This window comes from Cornus florida, unplaced genomic scaffold (assembly GCF_030987335.1).
Source record: "Cornus florida cultivar Cherokee Brave unplaced genomic scaffold, ASM3098733v1 CherokeeBrave_3.0.0_Hap2_Chr09, whole genome shotgun sequence".
NCBI classification, from domain to species: domain Eukaryota; kingdom Viridiplantae; phylum Streptophyta; class Magnoliopsida; order Cornales; family Cornaceae; genus Cornus; species Cornus florida.
The window spans coordinates 29504005-29528133 of record NW_026775579.1 but is presented as its reverse complement, the minus strand read 5'-3'; the positions used below and the strand labels follow the sequence as shown (position 1 = coordinate 29528133).

Here is a 24129-nt window from a genome sequence, read left to right as displayed (position 1 = left end):
TCTACCTACCTACAAGCATGAATTAAATTGTAGAACAACCCATCAAGCATAAGTATAATCCATCAAATTAATTGACAAATTCATCTAATAAAACCCATGTCTAACCATCACTAAATCTTTAATTAATCACACATAGACATGCAACCAATATAGAGAATCTAGTGTAGAGATCAATTCCCCAAATAATCACACATAAGACAACATGTAATTAAAATAGATAATTATAAGGAAAAATTAAACCATATGAATCATGTAAGAAATAATTCATAATTTAATCACACATAGACATGTAAATAAACTAGAGAATTAATAGGAAAAATTAAACTATATAAATCATAGAAATATACCAAGATTCATTAAATTCACAAGGATAGAACACTAATCACAACAATATATATAAATCCCAAAAAATATAAATACAAGGGTTTAGATTACACAAGACTTAGGGCTCATCCAAACCCTAAGTGTAGATCTAGCCAATCATGGAGGAGGTAGATGTGGTCATGGAACCCTTAAGGGTAAGCTCCAAACATGGCTCCATCTTCTTCTTCTTCTTCTTCTTCTTTGAAGCTCTAGAGATGGAGAGAGAGTGTGGTCTAGAGATGGATCTTGAGATGTGCATCCACTTCCCTCTTTTCTTCTAACCCTAATCTCTAACTTTACTAGAGAGAGAAATAAAAAATACAATGTAAAAATAAAAAGATAAAATGCTTCTTTACAAAATGGGTCACTTCCCTTTATATAGAAGGTCCTTTTCTTAGTCACTAAGTCAGGAATATAGTTATAAAAATATCTAATTCCGTACTATGTGATAGGTGGACCTTTGGGCGCGCACGGGAATAAAACAGCTCGCTGCCAACAAAAGTTCGATCGATCCAACTTTGATTTTCGATCGATCCAACTTTGATCGATCTCACTTTCTGCGATCGATCTCATGATCGATCTCACTTGGCAGCTTTTCAAGATCAGCCTCTTTTTTGCTCCAAATCAGCCTCCTTTTGCTCCGGATCCTCACCAAGACTTAGTTTGACTCCAAAAAGGCCTTAAGAAACCATTTTTAGCCCATTTTAACATTATTGACCTGATATAGACAAAAACACAAATAAGTACTAAAATGGGAAAATAAGATAGATAAAGGTCCTAGAACACTCAAGCTTAAGGTGCACTTTTCAGCGCTCATCATACCCCCAAACTTAAATATTGCTAGTCCCTAGCAATGAACTATGAAGTAAAGAAATGAAATGAACAACTAGACAACTATAACTAGAAAGCAATAAAAGGATAACGCCACTTTCGTAGGGAACACGATTGCACTTAGCACATGCAACAAGCCTTTTAAACCCCTATGTTACCCCTATTGGATGAGTGAAGTCTCTTGAGGGTTTCCAGAAATGATACCCACAAACATTAAGCTCATTCTCACAAAAGAGACACCAATATTGCAAACAAGTATTGGGAGAAAACTACCTCAAGTATGCAATTTTTCAAACATTTCTAAGCAATCTCCCAAAATCTCAACATCAAGCAAGCAAGTATGGTCCTCCACACATCAAGAAAATGATCATGCAAATCAAAACAACTCTAGAATTCTTTTTGAGTGGACTGGCATCAAATATGTTGCTATCTTAGCCAACTAAAGAATTAATCACATCCTTACCCTCAAACTAGCACACAAATCTAGTACCGATCATCAAGACAAAAAGTGGACCTTTTATTAAAGTTTTATTATTCTAGGTGCGCTTATTCTTTTCACTCGAATTTTTTTTTTTTTTTTTTAAGGATCAAAGATGGAAGCATTGTGCAATGTGTTGATCTATTGAGCTTTCTAGCGATCCATGAGGTCGAGCGTTAGGTCAATGACTCCTAAACCAGACAACTTTAGGGCATTAGGCGTTCAAACACCCCTACGGACTTACAAGCTCAAATTAACTAGGCTACAAATCAAGACAACCTCCATCTAATCATTTCATACTTCTCACCATTTGGGAGAAGTCCTCACTTTTTTATTACTTTTGCAACTTTTCTTTTTCTTTTCTTTCTTTTTTTTTTTTTTTTTTTTTTTTTTTTTTTTTCAAGTTCAATTATTAACCTAGAGTTTGGGCCCTCCACTGTTCGGCGCGAGAAGTTTAGTGCTTGATGAGGCTAGAATCCCAACTACTTAGTGAACAGGGGTTGTTATCCACTTTTACCAAGAATGAAAGCTTTCAATACACTACTAGTCCAATTGGGATATGACCAATTCAATAATCAACAAAGCATGTACCCTACAAATGAATGCTAGTGTGCGCCTGTGCTAGTGTAGAATCCCAAAGTGAATATCAAAACAATCACAAAATCAAGATGATGTGGACCACAAGTGCAAGCAAGATATCAATTTTTTGAAAAATTTACTCTTAAATGGCATCCACAAGGCATACAAGGAGTATTAAACTCTCAAGTCATGCAATTTTTAAATTTTAAACAATATAGTCCTCAAAAGGTCAAAATCATCGTTAACATCAATCTCAATTCTCAATCATGCATTTAAAGTTCAACTTTAAGTAGAATGCAACAAAGACACCTTACCCCCAAACTTAAACCGCACATTGTCCTCAATGTGCAATGAGAACATTGGAAAAGATGGAAAGAGTATACCGTGGTGGCAAAGACATGAAGCCCGCCCGGTCGCGATCCAATTCGAAAGACGTTTCCCCCAAACCTAGAATCAACAACCTACTTGAATAACCACACTAGCAAACTCACATCAAATATCAAAAGGGATAAGAATAATCAAATCATGCAATCTAAGGTAATATAGCACAAGATGAAAGAAAGATATGAGATCAAGCCCTAACTAAACAATAAAAGTAGCATGACTACACATAAGGACACAATGGTGAAAAGTTTTTATATTTTTCTTTTTATGAAAGCAAATATATACAAAATGCAAGAAAAATAAGGAATAAAATGCACGAAGAAAATGCAAAAAGAAAAAATAAAAAAGGTCAAATGCAATGAAAGAATATGTACAATGCAAAAAATGAAAAAACAATATGTACAATGCAAGTATATACAAAATTTTCTTACTTTTTGTTTTTCATTCATTTCATATTTTTTTTAGGAAAAAGAAAAAGAAAAATAAAATAAAATAAAAATAGAAAAAGGAAAAAGTCAAAAAGTCAAAGGGACAAAGCTATGATCGATCTATGCTCGCACGATGGGATAGAGAGTATGAAATTTGCAATACTTTGAAAAATTTTCTAAGTATGGAATCTCGATCGATCCAATAATGAAGTTGGATCGATCGAAGAACTTTAAATCGATCTAGGAATGTTTTCGATCGATCTGACAGAGAGCTGAAATATGCAAGTTGATGCAGGCTCAAAATTTTTCTAAGTGTTGAAACTACAAATCGATCGAACTTGATGTTTAGATCGATCGAAGGTCTTCTGATCGATCTAACTAAGAACTGAGATCTGAAGATTTTCTTGGATCGATGAGACAGAGAGTGATTTGGATGCAGGTTTGCTGCAGGAATGAAGTTCGATCGATCTAACTCTCATTTGAGATCGATTGAACTTATGCAAAATGCTCAATTTTCAACATAAAAGTGCAGAAAACCCTATGCTAAGCCCCAATGATGGTAACAAAAATAGAGATTGAAAAATGGATGGAAGAATGTATACAAGAACCAGAAATAAAAATAAAAAGAAATGAGGGAGGAATAGAGTTTTGAAACTCTACGAATACTAGTGTTTAACGTCTCTAGCAAGACGTTGGGTCAACTCACTAATCAAAAGAATCAAAAACCGGATATGAAACATCCTTATTGATCTTCTTTTCACTTTTCTCATTTAATGTCCCACTTACAACAATAAAATCATCCTCCAAAAGAATGACTTGAAAAGAAATGAAAGAGATGATATTGTTCCTTTCATCCACAGTCTTGAAAACAAAATCAATCATGGTTGGCCTTGCCTCAATTTTATGCTCTTGAAGTGTATTAAAAGAATCACTTCCTTTGTGAATTGGCAGGTCAATGTCTTTCAAAGACTCATTTGGAATATCAAGGAACACCTACTCTTCATCATTTTTCTCCTCCTCAAAAATCGCCATCTCCTCACCTTCCAAATTAGCTAAGGAGTCCATTAGAGAGTTCACTTCATTTTTAGAGCTTTCAAAGTCAAAACCACAATTTTTATATATTTCAAAAAGACAAGTCTCAAGAGGGTCATTAGAGATAATAGAAGGAAGCCCCTCTTCAACAAGTTCCTCCTCTTTCTCTTCTACCTCAAGTGTGGTCAACGTCTCCTCACTCTCTAGAGTAGCAATGTCCGAGATAAAATCATAATCAAAATAAGTAAAGTCCTCATTAATCATGTTATGCTCTATTGGATTAGCTACTAACTCACTTGCCACTTCCTCCTCTATGCAAGATAGAGTGCTAGGCATTAGCTCACTTGTTTCATCCTCTTCACTCTCATCATCCTCATCTATATACATTGAAGTTCTTGCCATTTTTTTATTTGCCTCTTCCTCCTCCTCTTGACGAGAAAGAGTACTTACAATTTGCTCAACGTGAGCTTCAAGATTGGCTAAAGTTTGAGAATGAGAATTAATAAGTGGAGTTTGTGAAATATGCACATCAAGTAAAGCTAATACTTTTTCTTCAAATCCGGGTGAATACCTAGAAGGTGGTGGAGTTGGTTCTTCATAAAATGGTGGGGGAGGGTAATAGTCATAAGAAGGATTAAATGAGTGATCAAGTCCATAATAAGATGATGCATGAAATGAATTGGACTCAATCTCATAGGGATTAAAATATGATGGAGGAGCATAAGGTGAAGGGATATAATTTCCCCCAAAACTTGGATCAAACAATTCCTCCATTCACAATTAAAACCCAAATGCAACAAATAATGGCCTCAACAAGGGCTTATGCTTGGACAAAAATTTAAGCAATAAAATAAGTCTCAATAAGGGCTATCAGAAGCATGCAAAGAAGTGAAACAATTAAAATACAAGAGTTCCAAGAATTGCTCACAACGGTCCTTAAGCAACTTCAAATTTTAATATTACCTTAAGCTCCAATTATTGCTTTTAGTTCCAAAGTTTGCCTTCCTTGTAATCAAGTACCTAATTGAACAAATAATAATGAGAATAAGAGAAAAGAATATACAATGGAAAACAAATTAAAAATAAAGGCAACCAAATGAACACTATTGTCTAGTTTAATTCTAACAAAACCGTTAATCCCCGGCAACGGCGCCAAAATTTGACGAGGCAGCTTGAGATATGCCAAAATAATGTAGTGAATGTGCGGTTCAAGAAAAGCCTTTTGGGTTAAGTTTAAATTTATAAAAACCACTACCAACACTACTACTAAAATAGCAAGAGTGAGTAGGGATCGTCCCAATAAGGGATTATACGTGTTGGAATTTAACTTTGACTCTAATGTGTCACAAGATTGCAAAGAGATTTAATGAGGTGATTAAACTACTTCAATTAATGAAAATGCAATTAAAATAAAACTAAGTTGAGATAGGGATTTAAGAGATATGAAGAGAGGTCTTAGGGTGTTGGAATCACCACTAAGCTCATGTAAGTAACCACTTGTTTTCCATTAATGGGGAATACATTGTTGTGAACAAAATGCGACTACCAATTGCAATATTAAGCATTGACCATCTAATTTATGTATGAATTGTCTACCTAAACTAAGTGTAGCACAACCCATCAATTTTAAGCATGACCCATCTAAGTAGCAACAATTGCAATATAGAGAATCATGGAATTTGCAATAATAAGCCATGGAATATCTAAGCAAGCATAGATTGTCTACCTACCTACAAGCATGAATTAAATTTTAGAATAACCCATCAAGTATAAGTATAATCCATCAAATTAATTGACAAACCCATCTAATAAAACCCATGTCTAGCCATTACTAAATCTTTAATTAATCACACATAAACATGTAACCAATATAGAGAATCTAGTGTAGAGATCAATTCCCCAAATAATCACACATAAGATAACATGTAATTAAAATAGAGAATCATAAGGAAGAATTAAACTATATGAATCATGTAAGAAATAATTCATAATTTAATCACACATAGACATGTAAATAAACTAGAGAATTAATAGGAAAAATTAAACCATATAAATCATAGAAATATACCAAGATTCATTAAATTCACAAGGGCAGAACACTAATCACAACAATATATATAAATCCACAAAAATATAAATACAAGGATTTAAATTACACAAGACTTAGGGTTCATCCAAGCCCTAAGTGTAGATCTAGCCAATCATGGAGGAGGTAGATGTGGTCATGGAACCCTCAAGGGTAAGCTCCAAACATGGCTCCATCTTCTTCTTCTTCTTCTTCTTTGAAGCTCTAGAGATGGAGAGAGTGTGTGGTCTAGAGATGTATCTTGAGATGTGCCTCCACACTACAAGAAAAAAGGGCTTCTACGAGGGGCCAAAAACGCCGTGAAAAGTTATTCACGGCGCATTGTAGGCCATCGTGTATGAGGGATCCGTAAATACTTAAATTTATTTACAACATGGATATTTTCCCATTAATAATTAACTTACACGACATCGACGCATGCCGTAGAAAAGTTTTCTACGGCAAATTGTAACTGCCGTAGAAAAGTTTTTTACGGCGAATTTTAACTTCCTGTAAATAATCTACGACGCACCAAGGCATGCCGTAGAAAAGTTTTCTACGGCGAATTTTAACTACCCGTAAATAATCTACGAGACACCAAGGCATACCGTAGAAAAATTTTCTATGGCGAATTTTAACTACCCGTCAATAATATAAACCATTCTCATGAGGTGCCGTGTATGCCGTAGAAAAGTTATTTACGAGGATTTTCACTACGGCCTTTTATTTACGGGGTTTCAAGCTCCCCATAAATAAAAAATATATATATTTTTAATAAATAAAGCACCCTTAATGCTCGTTAATCAATCATACACAACCTGTAATTTAATTAATGCTAATCATCCACAATCTGTATTCACATCACTTTCAGCTATAACTCAATTTAAAAAACATATCTCATTAAATATATCAAAAGAGTTAAAACATTTTTACAATTCTTCATTTATCAATGTGGCAAAACAATTCAACATTTATCAATGTTCCAAAACATAAAGTAAATCCATTTGTGAAGAAAATCATCAATTTCCTAACACTTCTGTTGAAAAATTGATAAACCTTCTAACACTTGAGTTTCAGTCTGCACTTGTCAAAAAATCACTGCACTGTACAAAATCCAAGGAAGTAGCTGCAAAATCCATAGTACAAAATCCAAGGAAGTAGCTGCATCACACAAGTCTCAAATTCAGAATAAAACAAAGAAATTGAATCAACAAGCAATAATCCATAAACCATTATAGTGTTTAAGTAAGCTCTAAAGGGTACTGCACAATGGCAATGTTCAGCACAGTTTGAATGCATTCATGGGACGCACCAGTGGGGCATTAAAACCTTAGGTATTTACTAATAGCACTTAACCATGTTTGGGTCCTCAGGATTCAACATATTCAAATAAACAAAATAAAGTGTATAATGTGTAGATGCACAATTAGAGGGGATAAAAGAAGATCCGACATGTTTAAAAGCAAGCAGACATTTTTATATATTTGTATAATTTCAAGTACTGCAGCAGATCATCTGTATGTCTAGTAGAGAGAAGCAGCAATACCCTATCTCTCTGTCTAGAAACTTATCAAGGAATTGGTATCGCTAACCAAGTTAAAATTTTCTGGTACAGAATTGGTGCGTCATGTGAGGCTAACAAAGCACCAAAGGCCTACTGAGAAAAAGAGGCAGCAAATATATCTGTTGTATTTTTGAAGTCAAAGAAAGATACCTAGGCACAAAAAAATGATACTTATTCCATAAAATAATCAGCATAAGCAAGTGGAAACCTAATCAAAAGATCTAATTCAGGTACAATGCCAAAATAAGAACAGGTAAAGATAAAACTTCAAACAGCATCAGAAGTTCAGAACTCAAAGACGAGAAGTTTAAAGGGTGGAAAATGCACAAGAGAAAGGGAAATCTTAATAATTATTGCAAATTTTATACACATGCTTGCAAGTAAAAGTTGGAGAAAACTTACTTTCCAAAAGAAAAGAAAAGAAAAAAAAGGTTGAAGAAAACTTGTAGGTTCCATCAAGGGTATTTTCAAGAATGATCAGGTGCCTTCACACCATATCATCATACTTGCTTAACAGAAAAAAAATTATTTAAAAATAAAGAACAAATTAATTAGCCTTTATTTAATATTTCCTCTTGATTATTCTGAGATGGGGGTTCAGGGGATGGGCTAATACAACCAGAACAAGATCTTTTACTGTCAATTTTAATTCTGCCATTGCCCACTCATCCACTATCTTCTAGGGTCTTGGGGATTCCTCACCCTACCTCAAGTTACTTTTTATAAAAACATAAATTATTCAAGAGAAATTTGTCATGTAAGAAAATGTGCAAGACGGAAATAAATCACAACAAAAATAATAAACACAAAGCTTCATAAAAGAAGAGGGTTCTTTTTTCTTTTTCCATCTACATTCAGAAAAAGTAAAAAGAAAAAAAATGACAAACAAAGAGCATGATGTGAAAATATAGCCCAATTACACACTTCCATTGTAACGAGACGGATGTTTCATTACCCTTTATTCTTTTATACTTTGTTTGGTACGAAGGATGGAAAAATGGGTGGAAGGGAGGACGGGGAAAATGAATGAGACATCTCTAGGAAAGGAAATGTGGTGTCTCCTATTCCTTTCTTTCTTTCATTAAGAATAAGGATAAATGAACAAAAGAAAATTCAGCCAAAACAAAAGGTACTTCATGAAACATCTTCAGTGTCTTTTCAGATTCTGAATTGTTTCTCAGGAAACATATCAAATCAATTTATCATGAAATAAATGCAAACCACGCTATTAATTAATTAATTTAAACTACAGACCAGCAAAGCAAATATTGAGTCACATACACTTAACAGGATTTATTGAATATATATATATATATATATATATATATATATATATATATATATATTTGTCAATGTGTCAAGAATTACAGATAATTATTTGAATTATACATTATATTAAAGTGAAGAAGAATACTAAAAAAAAGGTCTTAAGTCTTAACCCACGATGGAAAACCATAACAATGACAATCTCTATCCAAAATATCATTCCATTAATCCTATTTGGTTGGTTAGGTGACAAAACCCACTCAATTCGATTACATAAGCATGTATCAGCATATGGATCTGCATCTATGCACATTAGGGAGATAGTTTGATTGCATTTTGGGTGGGTAGCTGGCCTTTACTTTCTTTCTTTTTTTTCCTTTCTTTTTTATCTCTTTAATTAAGATGGATAATGAATTCAAATTAGATTGTTATACCTGGGTTGCATATTAACACAGTAAGCTGTTTAACTATGCAAGTTTCTAGAATTTTCGAAAGGCTGCCTTTTGGATTTTATTATAACATAGGGAATGATTTCAATATATTTCATTTTGTACCCAAATACAATTTATCCAAGGCAAACTTAGTTACAGTTAGTTTCATATTAGATTTTTCATAGTGCTCTTTTTTATTCGTTTCCCAATCTAGTGCATAACTGTGCAATCAAAATTTTATACGTTGATAGGTCATTCTGATCCATGAAGACCAGATTTAGGTTCCTCGTGAATGGTGTGGGAATCAGCATCTGAGGGAGGATAAATGGACACCACATAAAAGCATAGAATCTTTGGCAAAATGGATCCCACATAAAAGTTATCTAAAAATTGAAACTTAGTACTTGAAAAAGTTAATCACAAAATTTAGAATTAATCATCATGCATATGGTAGACAATAGGTAGAAAAAAATATTTAAATTCTCTTTACTTAAAGTGTTCAATTCTGTATTACCAAGAATTAAAGAATTATACTTCAATAAAACATCCATACAAAGCATACACAAATGAATTACATACCAAAAATTTAAGTTCATTTATTGAATAAAGTTTTCATTGAATTGTCACTCAAAACTCACCCCTCAAGAAAAAAGTTTTATAGTTCCTTGAATCAGTGGAGAGAAATGGTTTTGAAATCAATGCTTTAACCACCTTATAAGATCCTGCATTGAAGAATATTCACTTCAAACTTCAAAGCCAAGCCAAAATACTTAAAAACAAGAATACTTCTTAGAAACCAAATAAGCATTTCCAGTAACTTTCCAGAATTTTGTTCCAAAGGTAACTATTTTTGGGATAAATCTACTTTTACAAGAAGCCAATCTCTCAATCAATTTTAAGAACCCAATAAACTGCTAAACACCTTCACTATAGCTCCCCTCATATTTATTATGCAATTTTTATGCAAAATTCAACATATGTTTTTTTGCTACCATTTATGAATATATCATCCAACAAAAATATATTGAAAAATGGGATAAGAAAGATACAATACAATACAAAAATTAAAAACAAAACAAAACAATATTCAATCCGCACATAAATAGAAGCATAACTTTGAGCTCAAAACATAAAATCTGACTTCAAAATAATTTTCTTCATAAACCTAACCAATTCAAATTGAACTATGCATTAATCATCTTATAATGTCATTTCTAACCCTTACAGGAGCATTGGCCTTCTTTAACAATCTGAAAAAAAAAAAAAAAAAAAAAAAAAAAAAAAAAAAAAAAAAAAAAAACACTTAACACATAATCATCTTATATAAGGTCAAGGCACAATATTATAATTCAATTTCTTCTAGCCTGTGCTCTACACTTTACTTGCTAGCATAGAAAAGTTCAATATATAATTAATTTGAGGATCCAAGGCCTGCAAACTGTTCTGAAGATAGTTAATGGCACTCTCGAACAGATATATTTGGAGGAAAAAGGAATTGGTTGGTTTTAGGTTTGGTTGGCCTAAGGGGCGACACAAGGGCCCCAAAAGAGAGGTTGGGGTCGCTAAAACCCCAACAAGTCGAGTCGTGCAAAGAAAGCACTCTGAAAACACCTTGATATTGATTGCGAGATCAATTGTGACGAAATTCATAGAGTTGACGCTTTGCTTTAGATGGCAAATTGAAAGACTAACCCCAATTTCGTAATACACTGTCAAAGACTAACCCCAATTTCATAATACACTGTCAAACTACCTTGAAGTTGTATCCTTATAGAAACCTAAGTAACTAAAAAAAACACCGAGTAATTTGGTAATCTCTCTCGATAATGATACGGTAATATATTCACATATAGCTTGCTTATCAACTAAATAAATCATACAAATATTTTGATGATAATAAGTAGTTATCATTTTCTTTACTTGATTCAAATGTTTTCAAGAGTTTGCTAAAATCATTATCCATTTACTTGCTATCTAATTAAATTGATCAAATCCCTAATTGATTTGGATATAACAATTCAAAAGAAAAAAAATTTGTAATGTAGCTTATGTTCAAAACTAGGGAATAAAGATCAGAATTTCAATCGCACAAAATTTATAGCACTAATACCCCAAACAAAGTTATATCAAAGCAATAATTTATAGGAGCTCAAGAAAATAAAAAACCATTATCAAAACTATAGAAAGAGTACACCAAACAAAAACACTACAATAGTCCCATAGTGATAATCAGAATTCATAAATAAAAAATAAATAAATAAATACAACAATCAAATTGTAATACTAAATTAACAATTCAAACTCATTATTAAAAAATTAAAAGGAAATATTCAACACAACTTAGTCACAAAAATCAAAATTCAACTTTATATCAATGTAAATATTTAAGGCAAATAACCTCACGAGATCCTAAGAAGAGTGTCCTGCTAGCATGTGAAAGAAGATCATAATTAACATAAAACGAATGGAGAATCAAACGAAAACAATAATAACTAAGCATTGCCGATCATACAGTAAATATAATATTAAAAAAAAAAACAAAAACAAAAATCAAGCAGTAGGTTCGAATGATCTCCTGACTGGAGTTTTCACTGGAGCTTTGTGTGTGTTTTTTTGGGAGCCAATTACCCCTTTCTTGATTTCAGGATGAGGAATCAATTTTAGTAGCAGGGATTGATTGATCATTGCTACAGAAGACTTGTGCAAATTAATAGAAAAAACCATGAACTTTTGTTTTGTTAAAGCCTGCTCTTGATTTCCATGTGTTTGTACATTCCGATGGCAAGTGCTTTGAGCCTTTGACAGTATTATTAACTAAAATCCTACCTAAGCCAACTTCAAATAACATCAATAATGGTGGCATGTATCTTCATATAAAAATAAAATTAAAAATAAAAAAAAAAAACCCTTAATTATTCCTCAGTAAAAATAGAATGAGAAAATCCTTAATTATTCCTCCTAGCAACTTACACTAGATATAATCATTTATTAGTAAAAATAGAATGAGAAAATTAAATATTCAAATACTCCAAATTTGAGAAATTTTAATCAGTAAACTAAATTAGTTGAGGAAATGCTACCTGTATGTGCTTGAGAATACAAAACCGGACAAATCAACAACCTCAAGTTCTCAGTCAAAGCATCTGTCCAGCCTTTCCATGATCTCCTTTCGGACCATCTTTATTGTCTCTGGATTCTAAAATCAACCAACCCATTTTAGAATTTAGACCCTCCCATCCACTGCAAATTACATCAAATCCGGAGATACACATTTAAAAAATGCAGAATGAAATTATGAAACATCCTATTTAATTGCTGAATGTTGAGTACTAATGCTCTAGAATAAAGAAAAAAAAGAAATTTAATAATGGTAATTGACCCCTAATTAAGCAGCCAGCATAGCCAGAGCCATCATATATAATTTGGAGTTGCAAAACAAATTTAAACTACTCTGTATAACCAGCATAGCCAGAGCAATCAGAAGACCTATGCAAATTAATAGAAAAAACCCATTAACTTTTGTTTTGTTAAAGCCTGCAAGTGCTTTGACAGTATTATTAATTGAAATTCTAGCTGACCCAACTTCAAATAACATCAATGATGGTGGTATATATCTTCATATAAAAATAAATTAAATTTTTTTTTAAAAAAAAAACCCTTAATTTGGCACTTTTAAGTATGAGCATAATTTAGAGATCGAAAAAGTTAATTATTACCTCAAGTCCTCAACCCACTAGAAGGGATTTTTAATTTTCGTAGGATTGAATGTGAAAATGCAAAAAATTACGAGGAAAAGGGGCATGGTTGCTGCTGCTGTGAGACTGGAGTGCGCTTAGAGAGAGGAAAACAAAAAGATCGATTAATACAAAAGGAGAGAGAAGAGAGAGAGAGGGTGAACGTACCTTGTCACGGAGTCACCTGAGCCTAAGGCGATAGGTTGAAAACCCTAACCTTGTTGAAGCTTCTTTTGGGAAGAAATACCTTGTCATGGAGTCACCTGAGCCTGAGGCGATAGGTTGAAAACCCTAACCTCGTTAAAGCTTCTTTTGGGAAGAAATTGATAGAAGTTGGGTTTTTTTTTTTTTGTCCGGTATATATATTTAAGCAGATTATATATATTAATTGTGCCCGCCACCTATTTTACTTTGGCAATTTGGCGGGCTAGTGAAAATGGTTTGGGAGGAAAACTTTTATTCCTTATTTACGGAAAAAAAAGGTGTCTTAAATGTGTTGCTTATTTACAGGAAAAAAAGGCGCCTTAGATGTAAAATTTATCTACGACCCCTTTAATACACCGTAAAAGAACTTGAGTGTGCCTATTCAAGCTTATTTACGGGAAAAAAAGGCCTTAAATGTGAAATTTTAGTGTCTTCATCAACGAGGAACATTTATCCAGTTAAAGGTGTACAAATATGCCGTAAATATATTTAAATATTCACGGGCTCTTTAATACGCCGTAAAAATATTTTTCTACGACGATTCTATAAAATCCTCGTGAAAGCATGTCCTAGTACGAGGATTCTTTTAAAAACTCTGTAAATAGTGGTAATCATGATGCAAAATAAAGAAGCCCCGTAAATACTATGTCGTAAAAGCCCACTTTTCTTGTAGTGCCACTTCCCTCTTTTCTTCTAACCTTAATCTATAACTTTACTAGAGAGAGAAATAAAAAATACAATGTAAAAATAAAAAGATAAAAAGTTTCTTTACAAAATGGGTCACTTCCCTTTATATAGAAGGTCATTTTCTTAGTCACTAAGTCAAGAATATAGCTCCAAAAATATCTAATCCCGTACTATGTGGTAGGTGGACTTTTGGGCGTGTACAGGAATAAGACAGCTCGCTGCTAGCAAAAGTTCGATCGATCCAACTTTGATTTTTGATCGATCCAACTTTGATGGATCTCACTTTCTGCGATCGATCTCATGATCGATCTCACTTGGCAGCTTTTCAGGATCAGTCTCTTTTTGCTCCAAATCAGCCTCCTTTTGCTCCGAATCCTCACCAAGACTTAGTTTGACTCCAAAAAGGCCTTAAGAAACCATTTTTAGCCCATTTTAACATTATTGACCTGAAATAGACAAAAACACAAATAAATACTAAAATAGAAATATAAGATAGATAGAGGTTCTAGAACACTCAAGCTTAAGGGGTTTAAAAGTGTACTTTTCAGCCCTCATCACTCTTCTAGCAAGAAGTGGGTTTGAACCGCTTAAAGCCGAGGTGCAATCCTTGATAGGTGGATTATTGAAGCTGAGTTTTACATGGCTGTGATTGAAAGTCACTTACCTAATCAATTCAGTATGCTTGGGATTATTGCTCAACAGAATTACAACATTGATTATGATCTAAGGAACATGAAACTCTATTTCCAGAGGATTGATTGTGAACTTCTTGAGGATTGATCACACCTCTTACAAACATATATTTGTACAGTAAAATTAGTGTGTTTAATGTTACAAACAACCTGTCGTACTTTTATTTTTCCTTAATCCCTTGTTAAGGGGCATTATGAGGTCCACATTAATTTGTGATTGCTTCAGTGTACTAATTTAAGTGTTATCTCTTGCCAATTCACCAAAAAAAGCTGCAAAATTCAAATTCCAAGTGAAGATTTAATTCAACTCTTAGTTTCATTTCTATAATGGTGCCAATCGCAAACATATATGTGTAATCATGTATAAGTTAATTTAGAACTATACATTGTGTAGGGCTCATAAAAATTAAAAGAATTAAGCTTGTGTCAAGTTTTATATTTTAAACTCACACACTTTAACAATAACGACGTTCTCATTTTACAATAAATTAAATAAATATAAATAATTTAAAAATTTATGTTAGTTTCACAATGAATGAGTCCCTCCCACCACACTGGAATTATTATTATTATTATTATTATGAATAATTCAACAGACTAAACTTCGTAAATTCAAGAACCAGACGATCAATAACACATCATATAATGAAATTCATGGTTTTGAAATCTTACAATGAAATGATTGAACCAGGCCCTCCCGATGAAGACTTGAAATATCAATCCACCGGAAGGAATTAGAAAGCCTTGACAATCGAAATGCCGAAGAGAATTCACGTATATCTATCTATGTCTATGATGATGAATCACGGAAAGCAGAGGGGATTGATATATACAGTAAGAGATGCAGACTAACCCTAAAAGCTCTGATGAGTGCATATATTATATATATACATATATATACAGATATAGAAGAGGGGATGTCGCGGGAACGCTTGGGACTTGGCCTTTTTTTCGCAAAGGAGATTTCACAAACCTTAGTTAATATCAAATCAATCAAGGGTTATTGTGACCCTGGCTATTGATTGCTTTTAAATACAGTGGCTATTTATTACTATTTTGAAAACTTTTAAATGATAAATATTTTAGCTCAATTAAACTTTTGAATTAATTGGGGAAAAAAAAAAAAAAACTTCTGAATTAATTTAAAAATACTTTTTAAGTAGAAGTACTATATTTAATTAATTATTTTTCCTTACACAATTTTGTTATTTTTTATTTTTTTATAAAGACAATTTTATTATTATTTTATAAAATACTAGTGTATTATATTATCTCCGTCCCATTTCTCGAAGACAACAATTATAGTGAGACAGAGGGCATAATAGTTTTATTCCTTTTTCTATAAGATATTTGGAAGTGGTTTAACTTTGTAATAAAAAATAGTGTTAATTATAATGACACCCCCTAAGGTTTGACATATTAACAGTCATATACAACTTAACTGTTTTTTGGACAAAGACACCCCCTGTGATAATTTTGATCCAACAATCCCTTAAAACATTAAAAAGACGAAATTGCCATTCAATATTTAATTCATTTTTATTGTAAAATATCAAAATTCGTGAAAAGTCAAAATTACCCTTATATATACATTATAAACATTATTACCCTTATATATATATATATATATATATATATATATATATATATATATATGGAAGAGCGGCTAAGAAAAGAGAGTACTAGTCGCCACCACCCTCATCGACGCCGCCCCCACTACGCTGCCACACCCAATTCCACACCCTCTGCCTGCCAACTCAAACCTCCCATCATCATCTTCAAGGTTTAATAGATACTCGACCATGGTGGTGATGAGTAGTGGTTCGGAGTGGTTGTAAGAGGAGGAGCAATCCGACGACATCAATGGTGTCATGGTGGAAGAGACCAAGAATCGACTACGTTTTCGGATCTGTCAGCAGCTTTGATGAGGGAGAGGTCGACACCGTATTTTATGGCATCAAGTGGTGGTGACTGTCAGAGGAAGGTTGAGTTGTCGTCGTCGTCAAATTGGCTAACTGCCGATTCTAAGTCCAGTGAGCCGATGTAACTTGTCGAATTTGGAGTTCTGGGTACCGAAGCGGTGACTGAGTCACCGGAGGAAGCAGTGTTAAAGTCGAGAGAGTCGAAGAGGATGTGGAATCACTATCCACGAGGCTGTACGAGAACAACGATGCTTTAATTTGAGAAAAAATTAGAGTGTGCCGTTGTCGATTGTGTGGGAATACAGATCCGAGTTGCTTACCACCTATTATAATAATGTGCCAGTGCAAAACTCTAGACACAATTGGTGGTTTGAAGATTCATTGGGGTGAGGTTTTTTTTTGTTTTTCTAAAGGTTGATTTGGTGTGGGTTTCTAGTAATGTTGATGGATATGGATATGATTTTGAAGCTTTGTATTGTGAAATTGGCATTAATGGCGGATACATTAAAAAAAATGTTCAACTTGATAATTTAACTTCTGAAATGAAATTGGCATTAATGGCGGATACATTAAAAAAATATACAACTTGACAATTTAACTACTAAAATGTTGTTATATGTGTGATTGTGTGTGTGTGTGTATATATATATATATATATATATATATATATATATATATATATATATATATTACTTTTTTGAAGAATTTTGGAGTTCTTTCATTCCTGTTTTATTGTAATTTTTTTTACGAACCCACCCAAGTTCTATAAAAAAATCAAATTTGAAAAGGATATCCCATTTAGTTTGCTAAAATTTATATTTTCTTTGCTGAATCAATTTTTTTCCCCTTTGGATGCACTTGAGTAATGATGGAGATCCATTATAATTTTCTCTCTCTATGTGTGCTTATATTATATTATATATATGTGTGTGTGTGTGTGTGTGTGTGTGTGTGTGTGTTTGTTGTGCTGATGAACTGTGATAATGGTGGTGGATATGGTGGTAAGGTGAAGACGGAGAGGAGGGAGAGAGAGTGAGGATTTTGGTTTTTTATGGGTATTTTGGTCAATAAAAAGATAATTGTATTGGATAAATTGGTAATTGAATGTCTCAAAGGGCAATAATGTCAATTCAGGACAATTGGGTGTCTTTGTTAAATGCTTCAAACTTAAGGGGGTGTTATCGTTCAAAAATGGCCTAACTTATATATAGCTGTCATTATGTCAAATCTCAGGGGGTGTAGTTGTAATTAACCCTAAAAAATATATGGTTGTTTAATGTACATTAGCATATTCCACTCTGTCATGTCATGAAAAAGTGTTATAGTATCTAAAGAAAAACACAATATTCGTTAATCTATGCTGCTCTTACACGTAAAAAAATATATATATATATGTAAGAAAAATTGGTCTTAAGACCATCTCCAATGTAAAATGTTATTTTTATATGTTAAAATTATATTTTGAGATGTGCTACAGTGTTAAAATGTCGTACCTTAGCAATTATTTTGCGATGGTTTATTTTCATCCAAAATATTATTTTTTAACACAACCACTATGCTTTTTCAACTACCATTTTTAGTTACCTCTTGCATCAGTAATGGCCATTAAGCATCAACAACACCACCACACAAAATAATAATAATAATAATAAATAAATAAAATAAAATAAATCCCAATTTACGGAGCATTAATTATAGTCTAAAAGGAGACGAATGTATATATATACATATATATATATATATATATATATATATGCAAGTGCATGTATATATATAGTTTTTTGTGTGGCGGTGATGGGGTGGTGACTGGTGGCTATGATGTGGTGGGAGGAGGTGGCGTGGACTGTGTTAGAGGTGGGGAGAGAGAAGAAGAGGAAAAATAATATATATATATATATATATATATATATATATATATATAGGTATGCAAGTGTGTGTATATATATATATATAATATTCATCCGTATTCTCTCTCCTCTCCACCCACTGTCCCTGCCATCTCTTCTCTCCACCTCATTTTCCATCCTTCGCTGCCGCCATGGCCATGCTATTTTGTTGATCTGTATATATTCTTTTGGTGGTTTATTTTCTGGGTTTGGCTTTGTATGTTATGATATTTTTCTCTACAAATTTTTTTTTTTCCAATTTCTTACTTAGTTTTTGCCATACTTTGAATTTCAAACCCTAATTCCTTTTGCCTAACAATCTGTAGATGGAAGCTAATCAAAACCCTAATTTTGAGATTGATTTGTCATCATACCATGAGGCATGAGGGAAAGAAGGTAGGGGCAATCGACGGTAAGAAAGGGTGGTGTGTTCTGACTATATTGGTTTTTACGGTGGGGTGGTAGCGGTGGTGGTGGAAGCTAGAGATGATGGGAGGTGTGGCGGCAAAAGATGTATGTTGGTGTTCTTGGGTTCCGATTGGGTGAGCAATGGTGTTATTGGGTTCTGATTGGGTCATGGTCGATGGATCGGTGATGGTGATCGTTAGTCATTGCAGATGAGAAGGAGAGAGAGACGACACGAAAGGGACAGAGATAGAATGCAACGAAAGGGACAGAGGAGAGATTGAGGGAGAGAGAGAAGAAATGGCATTGTGCAGAGCCATAAGAGACTTGCCTAAAAAAAAATTGGCAGCCCTTATATTTGAGAGGAGATTTGAGAATCTCAAATTTTGAGAGCTTAAATGAAAATTCATTGAAGAGCTCACTTTTTACCCACCTCTCAAATTTTGAATTTGAGAGCTTGTATAGCAGCACATTAAAATTGCTCTTAATGTGAAATGATAAGTCACATTTTTCTCTGAAATACCAATACAATGAAAAATTCACTTTTATGTTTTAATTGCTTGTTTTACTTTTATCATTTTGCCCTATAAAATAAAATATTCATTAATATTGAAGAGTTCACCAAGCCAAATAGGCATACGAAATACCAATACAATGAAAAATTCACTTTTATGTTTTAATTGCTTGTTTTACTTTTATCCTTTTCCCTATAAAATAAAATATTCATTAATATTCAAGAGTCTACCAAGCCAAATAGGCATACCGCATACGATCAACAAACATCTTATAACTCATTCAAAAATAATATCACTCAATTGAACTGAGTCACTCATAGCACCCTTAAGTCAAAGTTTCAGCAATATTTGCTTCAAAAAAGAACAAATGCATTTTACAACCATTCGCTTTTGGTAACGTTGGATCACAGAGAAAACAATAACCGGTAACATATAAAACTAGATTGACTAAGTTTCCTTATTGAGTATTCTTCTCCTCAAATCCAATACTTTTGAAGGTGAAATTCCTCTTCATTAATTGTGTCACTTAAAAATTTTAACCATACTGGATCTTTCCCAGAATAATCTTAAATAATACTGTATTTCTCTTTAGATACTTTAACTTTGTAACAAGAAGAAAAATGTTAAAAGAGGATCAGCGCATACAGAAATGATATATTCAGCTTACCGTTTTAGTGATATTCAAAACTCGTAATCAAACGCACTTAATTGGATAAGCGTTGAAGCAATTCATAATTAAGCGCTAAATTGAATTTTCAAACACCACCTAAGTTAAAAAATAAGAGAGTTCATACCTTTTCTTGTGAGAAGGACCTCTTAAAAACATTGCTCTAATAAAATATATTTATATATATATATATATATATATATATATATATACATATATATATATATATTGTTCTGTGTCCTCCAACAAAATCAAGTGGTGTTGTGTTTTAGGTTATTTATTACTTTACAAAATCAAGTGGTGTTGTTTCAGTCTCCCAATTTGGTTCCCAACTGGTTCCGCTTAAACGCAACCAGTTCTGTTAGACCAGTGAGTTACAATTTAAAATCAAAATTTGAAAATCAACTATGCAACCAGTTTGCTGAGAGTGCGACCGACTCCTTAAAGGTAGTGCACTTTTTAGAAAACTATCTTTTGAAATATTTCTAAGTGCCTACACCTAATTTAACTTATATCTACTGACTATCCCTACTGTGTAGCGGATGTCCTATTTGGAATAGACCATGGCATATATGAGACTCCCATATGCCGAAGCATATAGTTCTAGTCTCATTTGTTCAATCTCTTCTGCTAGTCTTGGAAAACTACTTATTAGAGAAAACAATCCATGTCAATAAAGTAAGAACTCATTCTTTGAGTTTTGCATACCAAACCTGGTCTAAACTTTACCAATATAGGATTGTTAATATAAACATATTTTCCTTTTAACCTGATCTTGCAAAAGCTTGATCCTAGGAATATATCTTACATCTTGAAAATCCTTTATTCCAAAATAATTGAACAGCTACCTCTTTACTGATGACTAAGCTTCCACATAATTATAAATGAGTAGGATGTCATCAATATATAGAATTAGAAAAATAATGATATTACCCTGTACACACATGGTTCATTCACTAAGAAATCTTCTGGTATCATTTTGTAGATTAACTTGCTTTCCATAGGTATCACCCTACTAGAAAGTTCTACAAAATCCCAGATTTTATTAGAATACATAGTTTCCAACTCTGATTTCATAACAACTTGCCAAAACTATCTATATCCATATCGGTTTACGCTTTCGTGTAGCTTACTAGGTCCAACTAATGTTTAACAGGGATGTCCGTAAAGGTCTCACCTAAAAATATGATTCTGTCAGATTCGATGATAATCCTCCCACTACAATAATGTACCAATGCAGGAATCTGTGTACTAAATGATGCTGACGCATCAATAGGGAATTCATATATTATTCTTAATCTCTATAATAAGTGTGTTCACATGTGGTACATTTGGTACTCATACCATATTCTCTAACATTATGCTACTAGGTATGTGATTCATAATATAATCCTCCTATAGATAAACAGTGAGTGTAAACAATCAACTTTTATCATTGAGATTATAAAATAATCCATCCTAGTGCATTTAGAGTAGTTATCAAATCTATCATGCATATGATCTGTTTCCAACTTACTTGTCCATATCAAGCGCACATATGCAAGACTACCCCATATGTGCATGCTTTTCAAACTAAGATTTAGTAAAAAACACAACTCAAAAGATATCCTTGAGACAGACTAAAATGGAATACAGTTCATAATGTGTATCGATATTGTTAAGGCTAAACTCTAAAATGAAAGTGATAATGAAACATATTAAATTATAGATCTAACCATGTTAAGCAGAATTCTGTTATTCCTATTTGACACCTCAATTCATTGAGCGTCAATTACGAAAAGATTGGTACACAACACCCTCATTGACATATAGTCTTTGCACTATCCCAAGAAATACTCATATCTATGATCAGATCGAAGAGTTTTGATAAGTTTACCTAATTTGTGCTCCATATCAGTCTTGACACTTTTGGAATATACCAAAAGTTTAAGACTTGTGTCGTATCAGGTAAATTTATCCAAAATGTGAGTAATCTTGATTGGATGTTCATAACACCACACGTGTCAGTGTGTACCTAGGGATGGCAATGGGGCGGAGTTGGGGCGGAGTTGGGGTGGAGTTGGCTAAACCCTACTCCGCCCCGTTAAAAAATCTATCATACCAACCCCGCTCCAACTCCGGGACGGGTTTATAATTGGTATACCATCCCCACCCCTACTTTGGTAGACAAAATACCGACTCCGCCCCGCATACTCCGTTTAATTGCAGTAAAGTTAAAACTGTTGAATTGATTCCTGGACTTTGGATAGAATACTAAGATCTTGAATCCTTGATTGATTCTTGAAGATTGAATCACGTGCACAATTGTGGAATTTTAGTAAGTAGTGATTCTAGCAAATATTTAGTCAAAATATATTAATAGACACTTAACTTATATATATATATATATATAATCGAGGTTAAGGCGGGGGTGGGGTAGGGGCATCACTAAATCCACCCGCGCCCCAAACCCATTTATGGAGCTACCAAATCCGCCCCATTAAGACCGGAGCGGGGCAGAAACCCAGCGGGTTGGAGAAAATTGCCATCCCTATGTGTACCGACTCCAATTGTTCTTTATGTCTATGGTTGATTAAAACCTTTAGAGTTATCTATCCTTCAAAACAGGATTCACAAGTTTGGTTTAGGCTCCCATGCCTCATTAGGTAATAAACCTTCTTTGACCAATCTTTGAATCTCATTTTGACTAATTATAACCCAATAATAGACACTAAAAAATGCAACGAGTCAGGAGTAACAAGTATTCTCTTAACATTTAATCTAGAAGATGCAATATTAGTTTCTACAACATGCAAATATTAAGAGCTTGTGGTTATAGTATATTAACCATCTTTCAATGCACTAGAAGCAATCGCACATCTATTCAATTTTATAAAACCAGTTTTACAAAAAATAACAACACAGTTTTTATAAACCAAAAGTGAAACAAGAATGAAATTGCGTCTAACATTTGTGCATAAAGATAGTTCTCTAATACTAATAGCCTCATACTCTCTAATTTCAGATGTAATACTTCCACTAACTTAGCTACAACCTTGGCATCGGTCAAAAGACAAATATATATCCATATCATCGAGGCTTCTGGATTCCTGAAATCCTTGAAACGAATTGTAAACATGTTTAGTGGCTCTAGAATCTATCCATCAGGAATTAATAGATACAATCCACATAATATGGCTCAATGATTAAATATACATTTTCCTATGCCACGTCATTGCTTAGACAGTTCGTCCTTCAGTGTTTTAGTTAGCGGCAAAAGAAATAGTTTTCTTTGCCCTCAACATACACTGCCTTACTTCCTTTAACCTTTTGGATATCTATGTTTTGTGCTAGCCTAGTCCTATTATCGTCCTTCTTCTTTCCTTTCCCCTTCCACTTAGGCCTAAAAAAAAATGGTATAGACTAGGTTAGATTGATAGGAACACCTATACTTTTGATTATCTAGGTTGGATTGATAGGAACACCTATACTTTTGAATATCCCTTCATATGTTACTAACTCTATAAGAATATCAGCGAGTGTGAACTCAAATTGGTTTCTTAGTTAGAGCAGTCTAAAAGAGTCGAACGAGTTTGGTAATAAGGCAATAATCATGTCAACTTGAAACTTACCACCTAAGTTAGCCCTATTAACTCTAGTTTAATTTTTAAATAATAAACAATCATTTTTCAAAATTCGATCTTTTATAGGAGATTCTTTGGCTATCTTGATGGTATTTAAATCTGACACAGTACTTAGGCATATTCTCTATCTAATCTCACTAAAATATCTCATTGAGATTTAACAAGATACTTAAAGCAAATAAAATAATACAAATGTTAGCTTTAGAGTATATTTGAGATAAACTCTAGAATATTGCACTTAACCATATCATTTGTCTTATTTCACTTATTAAAAACATTAATATTCTCTTGGGTATCTTAAAGTAAAATGATTAGGTATAGGAGTAGTAAATACATTTTGTACCCTTACGTTGTGAATAAAATATCTAAGTTC

General features: G+C 33.1%; 1 long non-coding RNA gene across 4 annotated transcripts; it reads right to left on the bottom strand.

The window, feature by feature from the left end:
• Nucleotides 1-7038: 7038 nt before the first annotated feature.
• Nucleotides 7039-13517, bottom strand: LOC132273641 (uncharacterized). Of its 4 annotated transcripts, none has more exons than XR_009470201.1 (4): nucleotides 13324-13517; nucleotides 13138-13252; nucleotides 12502-12661; nucleotides 7039-7321 (listed from the first exon to the last, which is right to left on the bottom strand). It is a non-coding gene; the product is annotated as an uncharacterized LOC132273641 (long non-coding RNA). The 4 variants fall into 4 exon arrangements; XR_009470202.1 differs by having other exon boundaries at nucleotides 13138-13242; XR_009470199.1 differs by having other exon boundaries at nucleotides 13138-13514.
• Between the last annotated feature and the right edge of the window lie 10612 nt (nucleotides 13518-24129).